Source organism: Zalophus californianus, chromosome 4, assembly GCF_009762305.2.
Source record: "Zalophus californianus isolate mZalCal1 chromosome 4, mZalCal1.pri.v2, whole genome shotgun sequence".
NCBI classification, from domain to species: Eukaryota; Metazoa; Chordata; class Mammalia; order Carnivora; family Otariidae; genus Zalophus; species Zalophus californianus.
Genome location: NC_045598.1, coordinates 171,923,522 through 171,947,981, shown reverse-complemented (window position 1 = coordinate 171,947,981; position 24,460 = coordinate 171,923,522). Strand labels below are relative to the sequence as shown.

At 42.7% G+C, this 24,460-nt stretch overlaps 1 protein-coding gene across 2 annotated transcripts in view; it reads left to right on the top strand.

The window, feature by feature from the left end:
- SNTB1 (syntrophin beta 1) overlaps positions 1-24,460 on the top strand; it is a 229,969-nt gene that overhangs the window by 138,288 nt on the left and 67,221 nt on the right. The gene's annotated exons all lie outside the window — the stretch shown is intronic.

Genomic DNA, 24,460 nt, shown 5'->3' with positions numbered 1-24,460 from the left:
ACTTGAAAATAATACTTGAACACAGCATTAGGCTATTTTCCACCATTGTGCTTTGATTGCACCAGTTCATGCCTGAGTCTCAGCCACAGAGTTCAACACGGAGTGGGTTGTTTGATTTGGTGTTGTCCCATCTCTCACAGATTTCAAAGGATCAAAGGAACAATGCAGATGGTGGTAGCCCCCAGAGCGTAATAAACAAAAACCATAGGTAGCCTCTCGTGACCTGTGTGCTGGGGTTCTCAATGAAAACAATACTGCAGATCAGGGTGACATCATTTTAGAAGTCAACAGTCTCTAATACTCTCTACTTTTTACTTCCTCCAACTGTGTGGGGGATATTTTCATTGCAAATGATAGAAAGCTCACCTCACCTTGAGCAAAAAAGGGATGTATTACTTTTGAGAAAAGTGAACAGTACCCAAGGATCAGCTTCAGCCATGGCGGGATCCAGGGATCCAAATAATGATATTAGGCCTGCTTCTCCATCTTTTTGCACCCAGCCCACTTCATTGGTGTACATGTAGGCAAGCCTTTGCCCTTGGCCCAGCAGTTCCAGGCTTGTGTTTTCCCTTATGGCCTACCCATCCACCTGAATAAAAGCCTCTTTGCCCTCCCAGTTGCAACAGAAGTCCTGAGATTAAGCCTCCTTGAACTGACTTAGGTCAGATGTTCACCCTGGGTTGTGCTGAGATCGGCCTCATCCGAACCTTGTGCCCTGAGAGATGAGGAGAGGTGGTTCTCTAATGGAAAGGTTGGCTGCTGTGCAAGGAAGAGACTGAATGGATTCTGGGGCAGGCGAAGCAACAGACATTACCTGCTATAGGAGGAGGAAAGGACTGCGATGAAAAGAGGCCCTCACTTGCTTAAGGGCCCGAGTAGATGGGCAGATGTTCTGGAGATCTCAGGGTCCTGGCAGGAAATGGATGGCAAACTCAAAAGCGATGATTGGAAAGGATTTAATGAAGGGATAATTTGTAAGGTGTGGCCAAGGTAAGGAAGACCAAGAAGAGATGGAGAAGCACTCCAGAGCTGCCAACAACAAGAGGCCACAGCCACCCCTTAATCTGAAATGGCAAGGAAAAGGAGCAGTTAGCCGAAACTAGCAAGACTGGTAGCTATAGAAAAGGGCCACCACTAAGAGCTGTGGTCTTTGGGAGGGAAGCACAACCCCCGTGACCCCGCCCCCTGATCTCCTGCTGGTGTCTCTCATTGGATGAGGCTGATGGGAAGCCAGAGGCAAGGGAGCCCCATTGATGTATTCTGATAAGCCCTGTCTCCAAAGGCACAAGCAGGGTCTGGAAAAGGGTGGAGACCCAGACCTGGAGGGGCAAAGGGAGCTGTCCTGCACACATATCCCTCTACCTCAAGTCCAAGGGAGTGAGCTGCTCTCAACTCCTAGAGGCGTTGTTTTTTTTTCTTTTTCATCTCTTTTAACACAAACTTCATTACTCTTTGCACAGTTGGAAAATACAGTCGTATCATTATTAATGATGTTGAAATTTTTTCCAAAGTTTCCATTTCCTCGCTTGTAAGTTGTCTGCTTATACCATATTATCAGTAGACACATTATCAGGCATTCCCATGGAGCACTAATAAAGGCTCATAAAAACCTCTTTTTGGTTTTAGAATAGTACTGTTCTTACAATTTCAGGTAACCATTACAGATGTTTCTTCAAGTTGTATTATGTGTTGTATTCCTACGAGCAGTAATGACTTACCATGGACAGTTATCAGAAGCAGGAATGTCTTTTATTGCCTTCTGCTTCTGAACTTCTTAAAAGATTACCATAGATCAAGTCCTAGGGAAAAAAATCCAAGCTGGAATCTTTTTTGATTAAATATTTAATACTGAATCCTAGTGTGGAGGCATACAAATGGTTTTCAGCAAAATGTTACAATGAATGGCAAATCCTTAATACTGTGGCCTTCTTATCACAAATATCAGAGAATTTGCTTGGTATTTGTAAAGATATAAAGTGTGATCCTATATATATCCGGCTGTAATTTACCTTAAATTGATGTCCTTTGTCTTTTCCTATGCTGTTAATCTTTGATTTTGTGATTAATAGCAGCTCTGGGACATGATTTGTACATATTAAATTTAATTTCAAATTTTTAGAACGGGCATTTACATGAACTAAAACAATATGAAACAACAACAACTTCCCTTTTAAAATCCCTGTCTATGCTAATCCTAAAACCTCCTCTATACTACACAGGAGGAAAACTTTATATTAATGTTATTCTTCCCTGTGAGATAGTCTGAGGACTGGAAGAATGGCTCCCACAAAATGGCTAGTCCTTGAGGCAATGGAGAGAATTCAGTGCACTCCAAGAGAGGAGAATGCACATGGAAAAAGTTGGAGGTAATCGATTACCTCTACACACTTGTATTTTACCTTGGTAAAAGGTAATCGATTACCTCTACACACTTGTATATTACCACTACAGCTTGTAGTGAAGGCATGTTAGAGACTGATCTAAAGGGAGGCAAGTATTCATCAAACACATCTGGTACCTTGGATAACATCCAATTTTGGAAGATCTTGAAAGCTGGATGGATGATTTGAATTTGATTTGGTGGGCAATAGGGAACCTTCATATACAGTATCAGAGAGAAGGGACTCAGAGGTAATTGCTAGGGACTGAACATTCCTGTCCCCCCAAATCCATATGTTGAAGCCCTCATCCTCAACGTGATGATATTTGAAGGTTGGGCCTTTGGGAGGTAATGAGGCTTGGATGAGGTCATGAGCACTGAGTGCCCACGATGGGACTGGTGCTTTTCTTGGGGATGAAGAGACCAGAGCACACTCTTTCTACCACGTGAGGATACATCAAGAAGGTAGCTCTCCCCAGGCCAGGAAGAGGGCCCTCACCAGAACCCCATGTCGGTACCCTGATCTTGCACTTCCAGCCTCCAGAACTATGAGAAATAAGTGTTTGTTGTTTAAGCCACCCAGTCTATGGTATTCTGTGATAGCAGCCTGAACCATGACAGTGGTTTAAACCGACTTCTTCTTTGTATAGATGATGACCCAGAGAATGGAAAGTGTTTGATCTAAAGTCACACTCTAAATCAAGATACAGGAATAATTGCAGAGTAGAACAATATGGTGCTATCATTATTTATTTAATTTTTAAAAGAATCCAGTGCAGCTTATTTGTTGCAATTGATTTTAGTCTTTCCTTGAACTCTCATAGCCATTCTCTGGACTCCCCACAGTATCAAGGTCAGCAATGGGCCAACAGCCATTTTTGTTGTTGTGGTTGTTGTTTCCTTCACTTCCTGGTCCTCTGAACTACGACAGTAACAGTCCGGTGCCTGTGCTGCTTTCCCTGTGAGTACCCTCACCTGTAGATGAGGGTATTTTCCCTTGTTCTTAGTGGTCTTAAACCTTTTACCTCTTTCCAGGCCCCAATCTATCCCCAAAGGGCCTATCAATGCTAATTTTCACCCGGAAAATACAATATGCCCCAAACACAGTTTTTCAATCATTGTTCTTTAATCTTTTTGTAGTTATTATTCCTGATGTGTTTTCCACGGTCCAATTTCAGACAAGAGAAAAACAAACTAGGCTCTGACTCTCTTGCTACTTAGAAAAACACTAATCAACAGGGACAGGCAGAATTGTTGGATTCTGTTTTGTACTCAGTTAATCAGGTGTCGCCTTTGCTTTACCTTGTTATCTTAGTTTGCAAACTATTTCTTGTCAGATTAAAAACACAAAAACGCAACACAAGGAAACAAACAAACAACCCAGTTGGGAGCTCTGAGATGCAAATTCAGTTCTCAGCTTTGCTCATTTCCACTTCAAATTTTTAAAAATGGGAACTTTTATATAGCTCTGCCTCCCTAGGGTGCTACTGGAGGAAGGGAAGTTGGTAATTAGTATTTATTGTGTGCCTAGTCTGTCGCAGGCAATGTGCTTTAAATAATTCCTATTCTATGAGGCAAGCTTGCAGAAGTTGAGTAACTTCACTCTTCCAGCAAGTGGCAGAGACAGTGTGAGCCCTTCTTTCTAATCCTCAAGTCCAGAATTCTTCACTAAGCTGAGCTCATATAGGGACCCAGGGAACATGTGTCCGTCTGTGTGAGACCGCCAGAATCCAGAGTCAGAGCAGTCTCCCATGCCCAAAGCACTGTTCCGTAACGAAGAGACATATCAAAAAAAACTCAAGTCTTTTATGTGTCTTTATGAAAATAAAGGGTGTCTTCATCCGTTCAGGCTGCTGAATCAGAGTATGGTAGACTGGGTAGCTTATAAACAGAAATTTGTTTCTCGCAGTTCTGGAGGCTGGAAATCTGAGATCAGGATGCCAGCAGAGTTGAGTACTGGTGAAGCCCTCTTTCTGATTTATAGACAGCCCTTTCTTTGTTTCCTCACTCCTCAGAAAGAGAGGAATGGTAGCTCTCTTCTTCTTGTAAGGACGCTAATCCTGTCATGGGGGCTCCATCCTCATGACCTAATTACCTCCCGAAGGCCCTACTGCAAATACCATCCCATTAGGGCTTCAACACATGAATTTGGAAGGGAAGGTATTCAATCCATAGCAGGGGGCACTCACATATCAGCAAAGGACAACCCTAATTAAAATCTTTTCTCTCCTATCCACTTCCATCCTAAACTTGAACTACTTTCATTCCTTTCATGACCCTAAAAGAAGAAATCCAAGAAAAGATTCAAGAAGAGATTCTCTCTGCTCTGTTCTTCCTGTCCATCCTTGACTATGTCATTCAGTTACACCTATCTGGCTGGTCCCAGTTTTTACTGTCCACACAATAATCCTCTGCCCTTCTCCTGTTTTGTTCTTCTTCCTGTTTTGTTCTACAGAAGTCCAATGAACAGGTCCAACAAAGACTGAAATTGTCTTTGATAGGACAGGTTAGAGAAAGACTAAAATACACAAACATGCACACACACACACACACACACACACACACAGAGTTGGCCTTGCTTTGAGTGTTTCCAGTATCTATGAATTCAGTGATCATGGTTCAAGTCGATATCCCCATTCTCTCAACAACACAGTTCAGATTTCAGTTACAATAGTCTATTAACTGCAAGTAATTTTATAAAGCACAAACTTTGCTGGCAGCTTTTCATTCAGAAAATCACTATGTAAATAGCTGACGTGCATCACATTGTGAACAATCCCGTGTCTTCTCTCAAAACCTGTCAGTGATCGGTCACCACATGCCTATTCATTCACACAGACTGCAAAGTGGGTAGTGGTGTTTCCTCCTTGTTTCATGGTGATGAATCTATGACTTTTTATAAGGATGGATAATAGAAAGGGGGAGTTGTCCAAAAAAGATGAAAGTACAATGAAATGAAAAGTGATCGTTGTAGAAGTGAGCTTCAAATCAAACATAAATGGAATTCCAGAAGAACTACTTGACCTTGGGGGCATAGATGCCAGTGCTCTTCAAGAGACTCCTGATATGCAGCCAGAAGTCAGTGAAGACAGGATGAAGATGCCCCAGAAGAAGTGAGAAGCTTCACAGCATGGGAACTCTCAGAGACCTTTCACATCACTGAAAGTAGAAAGGATAAGATGGCGCTGGCCGATCCAGACTTAGAAGGGAGCAGGATGGCTTGTCGAGGCCTGGAAAAGACACTCGCTCAGAATCCTAAGTTATGTGATGAGGAGAAGGCAACAAGCACTGCTCACACCACTCTCAAGTTTTTGACAAAGAAATAAAACACATTAATTCTCAATCTTTCTAATGTCTTAAGGGATCGATTACTAAGTAAATAGGTTTTAATTTTTTTTTTCATTTCCTGTGTACTTACAACTGACAGGAAGACAATTTTTAATGTGGTAATAAGAAATATTAAATGTCCAGGGAACAATCCTAATTTTTCCAAGTGCTTGAGACCACTTGGTATGGTTTCAGCCTGCACAGTCTTTTTTATTGCTCAGCACTGCTGTGCAAAGGCAGAACCATCTCTCTCTCTCTCCATCTATCCATCTTGCCCTATATCTGTTTATCCATCCATATCCACCTCCATCTCTCTCATCCCTGCCCCTATCCATCCACCTCTTTCTATCCATCTCCCATCTGTCAATGTATTTTCCCTATATTCTCACATAATTCACTAGACCATCATTAGTTTTCAGTTCCGACAATAGCAATTTATTCATCCCCCCCACCCCCCAAATCCACGTGAATATCACCAACCAAGTAATTTCATCCTGTAGCTGCACTGCCCAGCGATCTTAGAGCAATCTCGAATGCAAATGTAGAATAGCCTTGGCCTCAGTGAAACAGGCTGCTGGTAATCAAGATCTTGACAGTGTAATTAAAGGAACGATATTTCTGGAGCCTCTAAATATATCAGCTCCACCATCTGCCTAAAAATCACCTACGTAGGAATTTCCCACCACTTCTTCCCATGGAGAAAATAGTCTCTGACCTGAGGGAACTCCCATCTGATAAGCAGCAATAGAGCTACCCCTGACTTGCATCATCCCTAAATCAAGACTGTTTGTTATGCTAGGAAACACAGACTATTAATGCAATTAAGTGCTAATGGGCCTGTTGTGCTGCTTTAAAAGGCAGTCATCAAGTTCCTGAGTGAATCACATCTGAGATGGAGCAAGACTGAGGAAAACCAGCAACAGCTTGGTTATCTTCCTGTTAGTCTTTCACTACAAGTGTTGCAAGCAAACATGCCAGAGTGAATGCACATTGCCCCCATCTTCCATTCGCTGAAAAATCAGGGATCTAAAATTGGGGTGGGTAGGTGGCAGAGAGGCAGCTATAATGGAAGGATGGAAATATGCCCACTTTTCTGCGTGACTTCACAGTGCAATTTAGTAATGGGAGTCATTGTCACCAAGGTGGACACATCAGCACTGCCCATTTTGTTCCTGTAGGGCTGATTCCCACAAATTCATATAAGCCCTACTTGATCTCTTGGGAGAGGTGTGTAGAACTCAAGATTGAAAGCTCTCTGTGCCTGGTTGTATGGCCAGCACACTCTGCTAAACTTTATTTTATTGGTCATTGCAGATCACCCTACCTTTATGAAATAGATCTCTTCCAGAAAAACTCCCTCTCTTTAGTAAAGAAAAAAAAGATTTTCCTATTGACTTCCATTACTTGATTATTCCAGTCACCTCCTATTCACCCCCTTGGTGAGGGAGAGATCCCCACTGTAAATAGCAGGAGATGGCAGAACTCATGACACTGAACATGGGACAGAGGAACCTGGCAGCAGCTCATGAGTTACGTTTACTCAGGGTCTGGGGAGGATGCTGCAAGCCTTGCCGGACCACATAGGGTTTACTAGAGGGCAGAGAGAAACATCAGGGACAGTGAGACAGGCTTTGTAGTAACAAGTGGGTGAGATGCGCTCTGGTTCCCATGGGAGTATGGGATTGGCTTGTTTGAATCATTTTGCAGGCTGTCCAAGAAGTAAAACCCATTAGGGTAAGGACTAGGGGGAGTACAGGGAACTGGGGTGGTGGGCATATCTGATGAGAGCAGGAGCCCTGGGAGGCTCAAAGAGGTCAAGGCAGTACATGAAATTTTAGGCCTTACGATACATTGATCAGTGTCCTAGGATTCTTTAGAAGCCAAGTTGGAGATGGCAATTCTTGGGGAGGGATTTACTGAGGGAGGACACTCAGGAGAAACCTGTAAGGCAACGGTTGAAGCAAGAGATGTGGGGGAGGAAGCTAAGCAAAGATGTACTATCAGCTAGAGTCTAGCCTCATCCCAATCCCACAGGGGGCTCTGGAGCATGAAGGGCAGCACAGAGCCCCCTCCACCTTACACGGAAGAGTTGGGATTTTATATTTCCATATGAGTCAGCCACTGGCTGTAGGTGAAGAGAGGCCACTCCTGTCTGCCACGGGCAGCTCTAGAGGAAGAGAAGGCGTCTACTGTGGGCAGTCATTATTCACATCATGTGAAGGTTGAAGGCTCCAACCTAGAAAAGGGAATTTTGGCAGAGGACCAACAATATCTACTGTAATCCCTTGTGTGTTCATGTGGGGAAAGATATTCCAGCCCACGTACACAGGATCTTCAGGGGGCAAAGAGATACCGAGAGTAGCCAGTTCTGGGACTTGCAGGGGGCTCTAGCCACCACCTAGAAGTTTCCTTTCATTGACAACTATATTCAAATCCTAGTAACTCACTCTGGCATTTATTCATGACTTTCTCCCCACAGCATGGAAGAATTACTTTTTAATGCCTTAAAAATTCCCAATGTCATCTTCAGAGTCCCTTTGCAGCCTTACATTTTTGGCTTGGGCTTTTTATTACTCCTAATAGGACTAGGCTGCAGTATTACAAATGCAATGCAAATTCACATGTTTCATTTTTCATCCTGAAATTCTTTCAAGTTGGTATTTTCAGGTTTTGTAAGCTGAAGCTAAGTGATGAAGTTTGAAGTCCTTTATTGATTTTATGTAGAATTAGGAGTAAGAATACAGATGTATCTAGAGTTCTAGAGTCTGATTTAAGAACATCCATATTGACATAGGGCCTGAGTCAAGATGAAAATGAGGGTCTTTATGGAGTCTCAGAGGTCAAGCGGGATTCTCAGAATTACTCTTACTCATTTCCCTTTCATAAGGATTCAGGAAGAGACCCTAAAATATTCCTTGATCTGTTTTGGTCCTACAGGTACAACCTTGCAGAGAAAAGAGGCAGTTTCTTGTTTAGGCCAGTTGCCTCAGTGCCTAGACAGTGTCTGTGTTGTCAAATGAGTGAGTCAGTGGACTAGTGGTAGTAGCCAGAAATGTATTGCTGTTACCAGTAGACACTGCAATAGATTTCACTGAGAATAAAGTACAATCTCACTTTGCATGTTCAACAGGCTTTCTTGGAAGAGGAGAGGACAACCCAGGGCACCTGACCCTCATTTCTGTGTTTTAAAAAATCGTCTTTCCACATGAGACTTCTCGGACCATAAACTCGGTGAAACTTAGGGATTCCCTTATTTGAAAGCTTCTCCATTTTGAGTGAGATGCAGGAGTGATGGTCTTTGAGTGGCTGTTATGTTTTATGAATTTATCATCCTTCCTAATGAGAACACTAGATTAAAAGTCAGAAAAGGGGGGCTCTAGACTCAGATGTAAATAACACAATTCAGATACATGCCTTACTTATTCCATGGGTTCTAAGAATCATATTCTTACAGAGTTTTAGAGCTAGGAGGGACAGAAAAAAATAACAGAATATGAATTGGCAATTTTATGTTACTTGACCATAATCATGTAGCTAGTTTGCATGAAGTGTGAGACTAAAATTCATGTATCTCTGATTTTCAGCCCAGGGTGTGATTTGCTCCGCCCAGGTATACCTCGCCGTCCATGTAAAGTGTCCTAAGAACAATTCAGAATTCTGCAAATATACAATCCTTTTATTGCTGTTTCGCCATCGGGGATCATGGGGGCCTGCTGGTCTGGAACTTTGGTGAGATGGGAGGTCAGGATAGAGATTGGGAATATCTTCTAGAAAAGATCAAAGGGTGGAAGAGATTTCTGGGAAAATAAGAGAATGACAGAGTGAAACCTTGGGGAGTATCAGGAAGAGAAGACGCGAAGAGAGTTGGTTTCTGGTCATGATGACCCATTGGCCAACGCCTCTCTTGCCCTAATTAGTATGGACACTTTCCTCTTGTCCCGAAAGACTTCTAGGATAGCACGAACAATGCTTCTTATTGCACTTGTCTGTCAAGAGACTTTATTTTGGCTTACAAAACATGTGACTGTGTAGCTCATCTGCCTCTCCAGCCTCCCCCTCCTACCCCCACCTCCCCATTCCTCATCCTCACTTCTTCTTTGTTCCACGTACAGACGGACTACATCTTGTGTGAACCATACTCTGATGCTTCTCAGTTGCAGCTTCCCTAGATGCTTTACTATACTTCCTTTTCCCTGGTTAGCTGTCTACCTTAGGGCTGCTTTCTGCTCATTAGCAGTAATGGGTTTGAAAGGGAGAAATGCAAATCAACCCGATCTTTATCAGAGGCAATGGGAAAAGAATGTGTCAGGGGATTCCATCAGTGAAGATGGAGCATGTAGGCCTGTCTGTGTTTCACAAAAACTTCAGATGAACATTTTGTTTTGTGTACCCAGATCTGCCAACACAGACACACAACACAAAGACAACGCGAAGTTAATAGTGTCAGTGCTCAGAAAACATAAAATGTCCTTGGTGTGTGTGTGTGTGTGTGTGTGTGTGTGTGTGTGTGTGTGTGTGTGAACACAGTGGACACTGTAATTGTCTCTATCTAAGCTGTTGAATTCAGGAACCAAGCCTTTCGGCTAAGGTGAATTTGGGGAACCTTGAAATAAGGTCAGAGTCAAATAATCCGATAAGAACTAACTGAATGAGTGTGTGGGAGGCAGGGAAGGCTGGTGAAGCAGGATAGAGAGGCTGGGAGAGCAGGGCTTCGGTTGGGGACCTACCTGCATTTTAATCCCTGCTTTGTTACTCACTGGTTGAGTGACTTTAGGCAAGTTTTTTTTTTTTTTAAAGTCTTTGATCCTTTGTGTCTATAAAAAAGACATTAATACTTACCTCAAAAGAGAATTTATATGGTTTAAATGAAATATTCTGTGTCGCTGTCTGGCACAGTGCGGGCAGTAAATTGAAAGCAGTGTAAGAAGGCAGGTATTTCTCTCTTCTAAGCAGTAGTTTTGAAGTGGGATGTATATAGAGGCCTTTAGAAATACCCAAACTGTGAATGCTACTAAAATGTATGTATATATTTTCTTTCATTAAATGTGGTAAAAAGGATTTGCCCTGGTCCATTCACCAAATTACTGACTTCACTGTGTGACTCAGAACTACCAAATCAGTATTCTATTGTTTATCTCTAACTTCTATTATTTTCTGGCAGAAAACCATCCCTTTCATAATCAGTACTATCATTTGCCTTTTTAGGCCATTTTCCAAAAAGAAACAGAGTAGAGCGTACACGTATGGTGTGTGGGTGTGTCTTTAATGACATCAAGCAGGAGGGGAAGAGCAGAGCCAAACTGACGGGTCTGGGGAGGGCAGCCAGCCCACACCTTCAGAACTGGCCCCTAGCAAAATCACAAATGACTGCAAGTCATCAGCATTCAGGGTCACGCACAGTAACAACTGTGTTAAATCCATGAAGGCCAAAGATCTACTGTCTGTGGTAGATTGAAAACAGAATAAAAATATATACCCAACAATAGTGCTGCCAAAGTTAGGAAGGGAGAAAGAACAGCATAAATTGTGGTTTCTAGGAAAAGGTTGATGGGAAAAATCAGACTTGGGTTGGTCTTCAAAAAGTGAAAAGATTTGTAGTTAGCCTATTTTTTAATTTCACAAAGAAAGTCCTTAAATAAAGGAGCTTATTACATGATGCCTAGAAAAGAGGTCGTAAGTCATAAGTACAATTGATTGATTGTAAATCAATCCCAATTTTCCTGTAAATAGAATATAAAATTCATATATATGTGTAATTTTAACTAAGACTCTATTATCAAGCTTATGGGGGTAATTCCATATTTAACCAGCTCTAAATTATAAAAACACCTTTCTAAAGTTTATATAAACTTGATTAAATAAAGCAATAAATAATAAGTCATTCTAAAGTTTAAATAACTAAACGTGTAAAAATGAACTTCAAGCAAAGACATAAAATAATGTATTCATAATTCCTGTTTTTTGTCTTTTCCCTAGAAGAGATCAGAAGTTGAAGGAACAAGTATTCGTTCAAAGTTTAGGTTCTAATACATAAAGTTGTATTTTGTTGTTTTCTCCATTTTATATTTAAGCTTTTGTTTTGTTTTGTTTTTGAGAGAGAGAGCGCGTGAGTGCGGGGGTGGTGGGGAAAGGGCAGAGGGAGAGAATCTTAAGCCGACTCCATGCCCAGCTCAGAGCCTGACACAGGGATCCATCTCATGACCCAGAGATCATGACCCGAGCCGAAATCAAGAGTCGGACGCTTAACCGACTGAGCCACCCAGATGTCCCTATATTTAAACTTTTCTTTTAGCAAAAAGAGAGCCTTAAAAAGAATTGCTAGTTATTCAGGTTTCTGGAAACCTCACCCTGTACCCTTATATTATTCTGAGAAAGCAGGCCTGAGAATTTTAGAAGCCAAGTTTTTTTTTTTTTAAGGTTTTACTTATTTATTTGAGAGAGAGAGTGCACAAGCCGGGGGTGGGGTGGAGAAGGGCTTGGCGCAGAGGGAGAAGGAGAAGCAGACTCTCCACTGAGCAGGGAGCCAGACTCGGGGCTGGATCCCATGACCCTGGGATCATGACTGGAGCCAAAGGCAGACACTTAACTGACTGAGCCACCCAGGTGCCCCTAGAAGCCATCTTCTTCTGGAACTTGGTTTTCCACCATTGGACCCTCTGCCATGTTGTTTTTCCTCCATTTCAAGCTTTATAGCTTTAGCTTGAATAACTGGATTGAAAGATAATTTTATCTAAAATCCAACAGCTCTAAGTCCAGAATGAAACTGTCACAGGAATCTGTGTTTACATCATCTTAGGGGTTGAAAATCTTTTTGATTATAAATAATTTAGTGATTCTTAAAAACAAATGCATGATTAGTTATTTGCTCATTCACTCGATAAACATTATTTAGTACCTATAATTCATTCATTCAGTAAATTACCGTGGAGCACATACAACATGCGAGTAGGTTCAAGTACTAGGAATAGAACAGTGAGCAAGTCAGACAAGTTCTTACTGCACTGAAGCCTGCATTTCAGCAGACGAGATGATACACAAGAAAACAAACAATCCAGATAAAAGTGCTATAAAGGGAATGAGGAATGTGATTGTAAGGGGCTAGGGGAGTTATTCTAGATAATTGTTTATAATGGGCAAGGCAGTGGGTTGGAAATACCAAGATGTTCTCCAGGAACTCACAGACAAATGAGAAAGATAGACGTGGAAACTGAGAATTTCAAATGTACATGCTCTAAATTTCTGTCTTGAATCTGCAAGGGCTCATAGGAAGTAATCTGCTAATTGCACCCAGGAGCATAAGAAAAGCATTAAGTGGAATCTTAAAGATCGGGAAAAGAAAGACTTTCTTGGTAGCAGGAACTGCATGTGCAAAAGCTTCAAGGTGCATAATGCATGGCCTCATTTAAGAATAGCCATTAATCTTGGGTGGCTGGAGCACTGAATATATATATTCAGGTGATGCTGCCTTTCTCAGCAACACCCTCAGGCAGTTGTACCTTCACTCGTATGCTGCTGTATTGCATTTTTAGAATTCTTCTTTGGAATTGCCTTCAAAGACAATTTCTTAGCAACGTATGAAAATCTACTCTAGAGTCACATGGGCATCCCTCTTGGTCTGTGTTCTATTTCTCACTTTCACCCTGCTTGGCTCAGCTCTGCACCCTCCATCCCTTTAGACAATGGTTCCTGCCTCTCAGAACTAGGTACCTGAAGGTGAGTCTTGAGCCTTGGAATATAGCTGGGCACGGTGTTGTGCCAACTGAGGCTGACCACTGGGGATGCCACACCCAAAATGCATGATGAAGCTGAATGGCATAAATTCTTAAGGAAAATAATTCAACAGCATTTGTGAGTGCCTACCACTGGGCCAGGTGCTCTGTTCTACTTTGCTATTAGTTCTAGTGAGCTCTACTTATTAATTCCATCTTCACCCAGTAATGTAAATCTGCAAGCTCACGACTATCCTTCTTTTAAAAAGTTAGAGAACTGTTGCATATTGCTTCTTATGAAATACATCCCAGGGCCTTGTGTATTATACCCAAATAGATTTAGAAGTGAACACTTCAGTGTCTCTCCCACAACAGTGTTCTTTCTTGATAACTTAGAACTGCAGAAGTTATGAGCAATTGTCTTGATCTGTTTGGGCTGCTATCTATAATAAAATACCATAAAATACACTGGGTAGCTTAGAAATAACAGAAACGTATTTCTCACAGTTCTGGAGGCTGGAAGCCCAAGATCAGAAGCCCAAGTACCAGCATGGGCAGACAAGGGCTGTCTTCCGGACTGTAGACTTCTCGTTGCATCCTCACAGAGGGAAGGGGTGAAGGAGCTCTGTGGAGTCTCCTGTATAAGGGCACTAATTCCATTCACGTGGGTTCCACCTTTATGACCTAATCACCTCCCAGAGGTCCCCCACACCACCTTCTAATACTGTCACCTTGGGCATTAGGTTTTCAACATGGGAATTAGGGGAGATGCAAACATTCAAACCATAGCCCAATGAAATATTTGCATTAGGGCTTTAGGAAGTGATTTCCTGTCTGTTTCCCTCAGCACTCCTGAGAACTCACTGATTCTATAGCCCTTGACTACCAGAGCGCAGGGGAGGTCTGTTGTCTTGATGAGTGAGCCCATGCCCATGGTGCAGGTGTGCCCAGGTTAGAGGTGTGGGCCACCTCGCTGTGCAGGAGCCTCACTCCCTTTCAGGAAGGACACAGACACCATCCGAGATGTTGTGCCTGCCTCATGGTTGTCACGGTGCCAAGTGCTTATTGGGATTCTGCCAAGAAAGGTGTGATCGTGGAGAATAAAAGCGCCTCTTTGAATTGTGCTGACCAGAAAGCTGATTCTTGGTGTTGGAGTGTTTAGTTTGACCTTTCATTTTTAAGTGGTTTTATGAAAATGTGAGCCCTGCATGCTCTGTAATTTTGAACATAGAGGTTTTTCTTGTTTTGTTTTGTTTCTTCTTTTTTAAACCAGGCCTACAAAATTCGAGCTAATCTTAAACACCCATGTTGGGTCCACTAATCATCTCTAAGGGATCCACTCATTGTGCCATCCTTGACGAAAAGGGAAACTGTTAGTAAAAGCATGAGAGTCCTACCCAAAATGTCCTATTAAATCATTACTTAGAAACATGACAGGCATGGAGATCTGAGGAAGCCCTTCTTTCCTAATATAACTTTCCCACTCCTACTAAAGTTTGTTGTCCTCCAGGAGGGGTGATAAGAAGTGTACAAGCAGGATTTATGTGCCAAATGATGCATGGCAGGGGGTGACTTGAGAGGCCCCACTCTGGGGAGAACAGTTAGTTTTTCTTTTTTTAAGATTTATTTATTTGAGAGAGAGAGAGTGCATGCGTGTACATGCGCGAGTGAGCTGGGGGACAGTCGTAGGGAGAGAGAGAATCCTGAAGCAGGCTTCCTGCTGAGCGAGGACTGGGGAGCCGGATGCGGGGCTTTATTCCGGGACCCCGAGATCATGAACTGCGTGAAAACCAAGAGTCGACTGCTTAACTGACTGAGCCACCCAGGCGCCCCAGAACGGTTAGTTCCTTAAAGACCTATTTATTACTAGCTCTTTAGTAAGAGCTGAAGGAAGAAATTGGTAGGAAGGAAAGAAGAACAGAGAAAGAAAAGAAAGGAAGGAAGAAAAGGAGGGAGGAAATAAACAGAAAGGAGAAACACATGCTATAATCATTTTACCTCCATTAGATTTAAACCAGTTTATGTCATTCAAAGGATAGAAATAACATTTGGATTTAGAGACATGCTCTAAATCTTTTCACCCTGACCTTGGGGCTGCTTGCTTGGATCCCTGATGAATGGTGTTTGGTTCCTGGAAATATGATAATGCCACTTGTTTTCTTATTTTGGGTGATAAACCCAGTACATTCCTCATGTGAGCAGAAACGCACATCGATAACCGTGAAGGCCCATGGGTCCAGCAAAGGGATTTTTTCCTCCCCTCAATTTTTAATGAGGCCCCGTATTTGTCATCATCCCCAAAGGCTACTCTGAGCACAATGTCCTCAGCGTGTGCACCAGAGCTGATGCCAAGCTGCTGACCCCTGCATTTGATGAGGCCTCAGCTGAGACTCTGGCCCAAGCTCCAACAAATTGTTGGATGCGTCGCATTGATTCTTGGCTCTGATACTAACGTAGAGCTCATGAGTTGTGTGGTGCCCATGTGAACCCAGGCTCTGGCAGTGCTTATGCCAGACGCATGATGAGATGAAGCTGGGAGGAGGGCAGCAAGACCCCCTGCGCACTGGCATCTTAACAGACGTGAGCAACGAGAAGAGCTATGTTGCAGAATCACCATTTCGTAGCTTATGGGAAGTCATAAGCGATCAGGAGGTGGAAAAAAAAAATGCTGTCTTCTAGCTCCTCTTAAATAAAAAAAAAAATCCCTCCACATCAGAGAGATGCTTTATGAACTGTGAAATGGGGAAGAAAGTTGAAATGTTTAAAGAGTCAGGTAATCACTTTTATTATCAAAGGGAAGCTGACTTCCAGGCTGGCTGTTGAGTTAACGGCAGATTTAAGAGCCTCGGGCATGGCCGTGTGGCACTGACCACAAGGACACTGGTGATATTTCAAGGCAGCGCTGTGTTGTCTAGTTCTTTTTTTTTTCCTTCCCCTCCAGGAGAGGGCAGGCCAGAGCCAGGGCACAAAAGGGCATGCTACTCTGGCCTAGGAAGCAATTTTTCAAAAGGCAGTTGCACACAAACATTTCTACCAGCACACTCTGTGAGACATAATCCTGTGTCAGAGTAGGAGTTGTGCCTGTCTTATTGCACCCAGAGTTCCTGGCACGGTGAGCAGCCCCTAGTTCAAGACAGATCTGTTGGACTCACTAAGGAGCTATGAAAATTGAGTATAAGAGCCTTGCTACTAAAGATAGCTATTAGACTTTGGTCCAGGGACTGCTCTTAAATTTGTTCCAGATGCCTCATTTCACAGATAGGAAAACTGAGGCAAAGAAAAGGTCAATAGCTTCGCACTGTATTGCCCAGCTTCCCGTAAGTGCTAAGGTTGTATGGGAAAGAAGTGTGCCTGCACGGTGCCCTGGGTAAACAGTGGACACGGAGCCCAGGGACCCAGTTCTGATGCTCACACTGCGTTTGTGAGCTCTTTCTTCTTAGGTGAACTCTTGCTAGTCTCTCTGAGCTTCTGCACCCACCCCTGGAAATGGTAATGGTAGTAATGCATGCGAAGGCACTTTGTAAACTGCAGAGCCCCATATAAATGTAAGTGATGATTAATTTTCCGAGACACTGTTGTCCAAACTCTGTTGTTACAGTGTTTTTTTTTTAAAGGGGTCATGTAAGAGTAAAGGAAGGAATGGAATCCATGACCAAATGACTGAAGCAGGGGCGCTCAGTGGCTCAGTTGGTTGAGCTTCTGACTCTTGGTTTCGGCTCAGGCCATGATCTTGCGGTTGTGGGATTGAGCCCCATGTTGGGCTCCATGCTCAGCAATGAGTCTGCTTCAGATTCTCTCTCCCTCCCCCTCTGCTTCTCCCCCTGCTCATGCATTCTCTCTCTTTCTCAAATAAATAAATCTTTTAAAAAATTACTTTGAAGGAAATGCTGTATTTTGCCATTAATATTTTGCTTATATTAAAGGCTCTGAGAAGGCCTGATATAAAGAAGTGCATTTGACTGTGTTTTTGTTTTGTTTTAAAGATTTAGTTATTTATATATTTGAGAGACAGAGAGTAAGCACATGAGCCAGGCCACGGGGGTGGGCGGTAGGAGGTGGGGCAGAGGGAGAGGGAGAGAGAAACTTTAGCAGACTCTGCGCTGAGCATGGAGCCCGATGCAGGGCTCAATCCCAGGACCCTGAGATCATGACCTGAGCTGAAGCCAAAAGTCAGCCACTTAACCGATTGAGCCACCCAGGCACCCCCATATGAGTATGTTTAATGCCATGGTTCTTAAATCCATCTCAACCACTATAATTTTCCATCTTTGACCCACGTAGAGACAGACGTGAAAAATGTCACATTCTTATTTTGTATGAATGTTGATAAATGTTACATTCATTCATTCACCATCACTGATTGAGCCTCTGGTGAGCAAGCAGCAGACTGTGGTGTTTCTCGAAAGTAGTTTACGGAGCTCCATCAGGATCACCTGGAGAGGGAATGGTGCTAGTTAAAGTGCAGCTTTCTGGGTCCTACCCCAAACCTACTGAATCAGAATAACTCCAGAGTCGGGGCCTGGGAATATGCATTTGCCGCCAGTCCTGGAAGATCCTGATGCGCAAGGAGGTTTGATAACCGCCCCTGTATGCTGTGCTGAGGAAGAAGTTAGTTACCCTGGTTTTATGAGTTACTAGCTATATGACCCGGGCAGCTACTTTCATGTTTCTGAACTCCATTTTAAAGAAAAGCAAAAAGGCATATTGCCGCTTCATAAAGGTTTTGTGAAGATTTAATGCTATAATCTATGCAAAGTGCTAATTATATCTATCTTCATCCTTTTGGGCTGCTGTCCCCAAATTAACACAGATTGGGTGGTTTATAAACCACAGAAATGCCTTTCTCACAGTTCTGGAGGCTGGGCGTCCAGGATCAGGGTGCCAGGTGGGTAGGGTGAAGGCCCTCTTCTGGGTGGCAAATGTCTCCTTGTATCCCCACATGGGGGAAGGTGGGGGCGTCTGTGCGATCTCTTTTATAAGAGGGCTAGGGCGCCCGGATGGCTCAGTCGGTTAAGCCACTGCCTTCGGCTCAGGTCATGGTCCTGGAGTCCCGGGATCGAGTCCCGCATCGGGCTCTCTGCTCGGCGGGGAGTCTGCTGCTCCCTCTGACCCTCTTCCCTCTCGTGCTCCCTCTCTCTCATTCTCTCTCTCTCAAATAAATAAATAAAATCTTTAAAAAAAAAATAAGAGGGCTAATCCCGTTCCTGAGTACTCTGCCCTCATGGCCCAATCACCTCCCAAAGGTCCTACCTCCTCATACGATCACTTTGGGGATTAGGATTTCAACATATGAGTTTTGGAGGGTTACAGACATTCAGACCATAGCAACATCTGCTATAATGAGATCTCATTAATGGTGGTAGTAGCTGTTGCTGTTATTATTATTGTCGTTGTTGTTGTTCTTATTCCTGGGACCAGTGTGCAGGTGGAGACATAAAATAAGCATGATCACTCTCCTCGAGTGCTCTGTCCAGTTAGCAGTCAGCTACATACACCATGATCTGGGTGCTGTAGGAGTGAAATCTAATGGAAAGCCGGACGTTCACCGTGTGGAGGGGCTCATGGAAGGCTGTACGAAGAAGATATTTGAGCTAACCTTGAAGGAGGTGTCATTAGGTAAAAACCAACCAACTCCACTAATGCACAGAAGGAAAAAACCATCCTAAGGGTCCTTCCAGCAAACCCGAAGGAACATTGCCACGTATCTGGCCTTGCCTTTTTGGTAACTGGGAGTTGGCTTCCCATCACTTTGTGTCTCAGAGGTATTCTTTCTCTGATTTAATTTTCTTCACAGATTGTCATAGGGAACATTTTTTTCTTAAAAAAAAAACAACTCTGCAAATATTCAGAAATAATTTAAAATAATAGTTCTAGTTTCTTTGTTGACTCCCCCCACCCCCAGCTTCTAGTGGCTATTTGATAACATTTGATTTTGTTGCTTCTCTCTTTTTTCCCACTCTTTGTTCTCTCGCCAATAGGTGGCTAAAAGTGACCATGAGCAAAGATCTAATTAATTCCTGAGTGGTGGTGGATAGGACTAATAACAACCGGCATTAATTTCATAAGTGTTCTGTTTAGCATTATTAAGAAAATTTCGCAAATTTCAGTTGATTGCTTGCTATGGGATCAGTCTTGCTCAAGGGTGTTAGTAGGCTATAAATGCAAAACATGGTCCCTGTCCTTAAGTAGCTGATTAATGAAGGAAATGCCAAAGTGCGAAGTTTCAAAGTCAAGTAGTGATCCACAGAGAAACCGTGCAAGGCCAAACACAATCCTATTTGATTAAATAATTGTATAAGTCTTTCTGTGATTAATTATGAGATCAGGTGGGCTAAGTACATTGGTCCGGCCCCATGGAGTATTCCAAAAGAAAAGATACGGGTGGAAAATCTGAATTTAGTAAGTCTCACTTCTGGTACCCTGAAGGATGCATATTTTCTCATGGGGCAGCAGGTCCGTGCTATGATTCCAGAGAGTATAGAGCCAATTTTTCAAGTATTTTCTACAAAGATTGGCAGACATCACGCAGAGCAGTAGCCTAGCACTGCTGGAATGTCCATGCACACAGACATGTAATATGACATAAATCGAGACACATCTCTTCCCTCCCCACCCCACGCAGAAAAGGAGGAAGAATAAATGAGAGGATTGATTTGGTTTGGTTTTTAGCCATTTTGGTGATTTTTTTTTTAAACAAATTTTCTTTTTAAAAATTAATGTGTGCTCATTGTGAACACTATTTTCCATTCATTTTTCAGTGTGATTATGGATATTGCAAGAGTGGCTCCCATGGGATGGGAGGCAGGATGGGTTGGAACTGCCAACCTTAGCAGCAGCAGACTCTTCTGATGGCTCAGGGCATCCTGCTCCAGACGGACTGGACGGTGGTGGGAGTCTGGCTGGCAGGTGGTCACTTGATCGGCCACAGCAGTCTTTGGTGAGAGAAACCCTCTAGCACAGAGCTGTATACGCGGTCTACCCCATCATTTCCCTCAGTTTAAGGAACATGGAACATGAACTACACAAGAAGGAAGCAGGCAATTTGACAGAGTTCTTCCTATGTTACGATCTTTGCTTTTTCTGTTGTTTTTTTCTTGCCCACTTTTTTTTCTTTTTTATTTTGTTCTTCCTCTTATTTTATTTTTCCTTTCTACTTATTTTGGAAAGCATATAGTCTTTATCTGTCCTTTTAGTAGTTACCCTTTAATTTTTGATGTGTGTATATGATTTAAAATCCAAACAGAATTAATTTCTCTAACCCCTTCTCCTCAAATACAAGGATCTTAGGAAGCTTTCACACCACTCTGTCTTCCATGTTACTTTGTTCCGGTCTTATCTCCCACCTCCTTTTACGTTCCCCAGACCGGTCCTCACTTTCGTTATCCAGCAGTGATACTGGCTTGGGTTTGCACGTAAGTCGACTGGTTTCTTTGCTCTCCGTTGTTCTCTACTCCCACTCCTTCCTTTGGGATTCAGTCTCTTTTTTTCCTGAAACACTTCTTTAGTGCTTGTTTCGTTTTGTAGCAAGAGTCCTTGTCTTATTCCGTGTATGGCTTCTAATACTTTAAACAGACTTCACCACATGTCTGTCCTTTCTTGTGTTATAGTGCATTGTGTTTGTTTACCGGGGCGCCATTACAAAGTACCATAGACTGAGCAGCTTAAACAACGGAAACTTACTTTCTCGCACTTCTGGAGGTTCGAAGTTCGACATAGGTGTCAGCTTGTCAGCTGTGTTAGTTTCTTCTGAGACCTCTCTTTGGCTTGTGGGTGGCTGTCTTCTCCCTGTGTCCTCACATGTTCTTCTGCCTGTGTATGTCTGTCTCTCAATCTGCTCTTCTTGCAAGGACAACACTCATAGTGGATTAAGCCCCACTCTAATGACTTCATCTTACCTTAATTGCATCTTTAAAGAACTCTTGTCTCCAAATACAATTGCATTCTTAGATACTCGGGGTTAGGACTTCAACACATGGACTTAGGGGCCGGTGGAGACACAATTTAGCCCATACCGCAAGTTCTTAATGGTCTAAGAACCCCATGTGATGTGTCTGTTAACTCATTCTCATGGAGGATTTTCATCACATGTGCTTTGAAATTTTGGACTGTGAACTCATCTCCATTGGGTGTTTAACCGTGGGAATACCATGTACGTGGGTTAAAGGTGTGTCCCTACAGGGCAGCTTTATCCAGAAGGATCTACCCGGTGCTGCCAGAGTTTCAGTGGCTCAGGCCAATGTTTATGATAATTACCCTGCTTGGGGTTTCCCAGATCATGTAGACTATAGAAATACCAACCACAGACCCTCACAAATCCTCTCAGCCCGTGGTTATAAAGTATCAGAGGAGACCTTTTATCCTATTCAAATTATAGGATGCTGTGAAGACAGGTTTTTTTTTTTTTCTTTCTATCAACTCTTTCACTAGCTTGAAGCCCTTAAAAGGTTCATATTTATGCAGAGACATCAATTACAACCTCTCACCTTATAGGCATGGCCACCCACAGAGCCGTGCAGTAGCTAATCCTACGTGATGCTAAAACCTGTTCTGGGTTATGGAGACAATTACCTCTCCTTCATTCTATCCCCATCTTGGTCATAGCATCAACTTATTGCTTCACATCATCACTTCATTCTTTTTTTCTTGCACCCGAGGCTTTCAGATATTCATTCATGTCCAATTTTGTCCAGCATGTTTAGGTGTTTGTAACACGAGGATTTTCAAGACATCTAGTCTTCCATTACCAGAGTAAAAATTTAGGTGGTGAGATTGCTTTAAACTTATCGATTAATTTAGGGAGGAGTGACATCCTTGTGATAATGAGTATTCCCTTCCAAGAATTGGATATTTGTCTAAATTTTCTTGGTGTCCCTCCATTAGGTTTTTAAAATTTTCTTTGTGTGGTTTTGTACTTCTTTCTATTTCTTATTTATCTTTAGCTATTACACATTGGATCTTTTTTATTTTAACTCTTACTAACTTTGCATATGCAAAGCCTATGATCTCCATATGTTAATCTTGTTCCTAGCTAACTTGTTGAATTCTGTTGTTTCTGTCAGTTTTCCAGTTGCCTCTCAGGTTTTTCGGGTATGCAATCATCTCAGCCCTAAAATATGACACTTTTACCCCTGTCCTCGAATGTTTTATGTCCCTATTTTCTTTCTTTTGCTAGATTGATAGTACTTTTGTAACAATGTTATATAATAGATTGGAGAGCATTATTTTTTTTAAAGATTTTATTTATTTCTTTTAGAGAGTGAGACAGTGTGTGTGCATGCGGGGGGAGGGGCAAAGGGAGAGGGAGAGAGAGAATCTCGAGCAGACTGACCTGGGCCTCGATCGCTCACGACCCAGAAACCATGACCTAAGCCAAAACCAACAATTGGACGCTCAACTGACTGAGCCACCCCGGTGCCCCAGGAATAGAGAGCATTCTTACATTTTCCCTAATTTAAACAGGAATGCTGCTGTTGGTTTCTTGTTAAGCTTGACTCTGGCTAACTTGCAGATTGAAGTGACATTTATGTAAGTCTCCAGAATTTAAAAGCACTTTCTTGCCCGTTGTCGTGTTGAATTCTTGCCACCACCTGGTTTTATAAGACATGGAAAATATTGTTTGATCAATTTTCTTTTAAAGACGACTTATGGAAGATTTTCTCTGAGTGGCCAGTGACCTTCAGTTGTCCTGGCAGGTGAGTTTTATCCACTTTTGGTTACCAGAAATAGTGATAAGACCTACCTAGTCACAAACATCCTATTGACTGTTTTTTTTTTTAAAGATTGTATTTATTTATTTGACAGAGAGAGACACAGCGAGAGAGAGAACACAAGCAGGGGAGTGGGAGAGGGAGAAGCAGGCTTCCTGCCGAGGAGGGAGCCTGATGCCAGGCTCGATCCCAGGATCCTGAGATCCTGACCAGAGCCAAAGTCAGACGCTTAACGACTGAGCCACTCAGGTGCCCCTATTGTCTGTTTTCTTATTGAAAACCCAAATCTGGTCTTCTCTTTAACTAAAAAGCACCTAAGAAAAATTAAAAAGCAGTGTACTATTTTGGACTGAAATATATATGTCGCAATATAAACTTATACAGTAGTCACTATTGCTTAAAAGTGTATAAAAAGCACTGCAAAGCCCTGGTCTGGCCCATTTGTCTTTATGCAATTGGCATTCACTGAGCTGCTGTGTAAGGCTATATGGTTTGTGCACTCCTCAGAGGTGCCCAGCAGTGGAGGTTAGAGGGGGAAAAATCCAAATGACATTGTACTCGCTAAGCTTCATGTTGTGGATGATGGCCGCAGCCTGACCCCACCAGAGGAAAGGGTGGTTTCTTCAACATAAAGGCTTTCTGTAGCTAAATGGTGTGCCTGCAGGGCTGTGGCTTCCCAGAAGAGGGCACCGTTCCCAATTCTCTTAAAGAGTCTGTAAGGCTGCTATCACAACCCCAGGATTAAACTCAACCCCCTAAAGCCCAATTCCATACACAGTTCATACAGTCTTACCTTAGAGCCGTACCAGGTTTTTTCTCATCTGGACTTTAAGAAATATGAGAGAATCTTTGTAGAAGGTTCCCTTTTATAATTCTCAGTTCTGAAACATGATGCCATCTTCATCACCATCAGCTGGGCATCTACTAAGCAGGGGTCCCTAATAAGCACTGGATAGAAAAGGAGCTAAACGCACAGCTTAGCATGGCTACTTAACAAGCACTAGCCAAGGTTATACATCATGGATGGTCTTGTGAATGTACATTACTCTTAGCTGAAGTGAAGAAGCATAATCAGATGCAGTAAGGGGTCCTGATTACATATTCCCATCTATTAGTCTTGGAACTATTGCCCGGGAGTTTGGCAAGCCTTGTGGAAGATGGAGTAAGTAAAATCTCCTTCGAGAGCAAGTTATGAGGAATGAGCACACTGACTCCTGAAGGCAGATAGAGGTCCTGAGTCTCTGTCCACTGCAGAGGACTCAGCCTATCTCTTGCTGCTCCTCCACAGTTTGGAGAAAGGGAACTGCTAAGTCAGCACTGTTGAGTCTAATAAATAC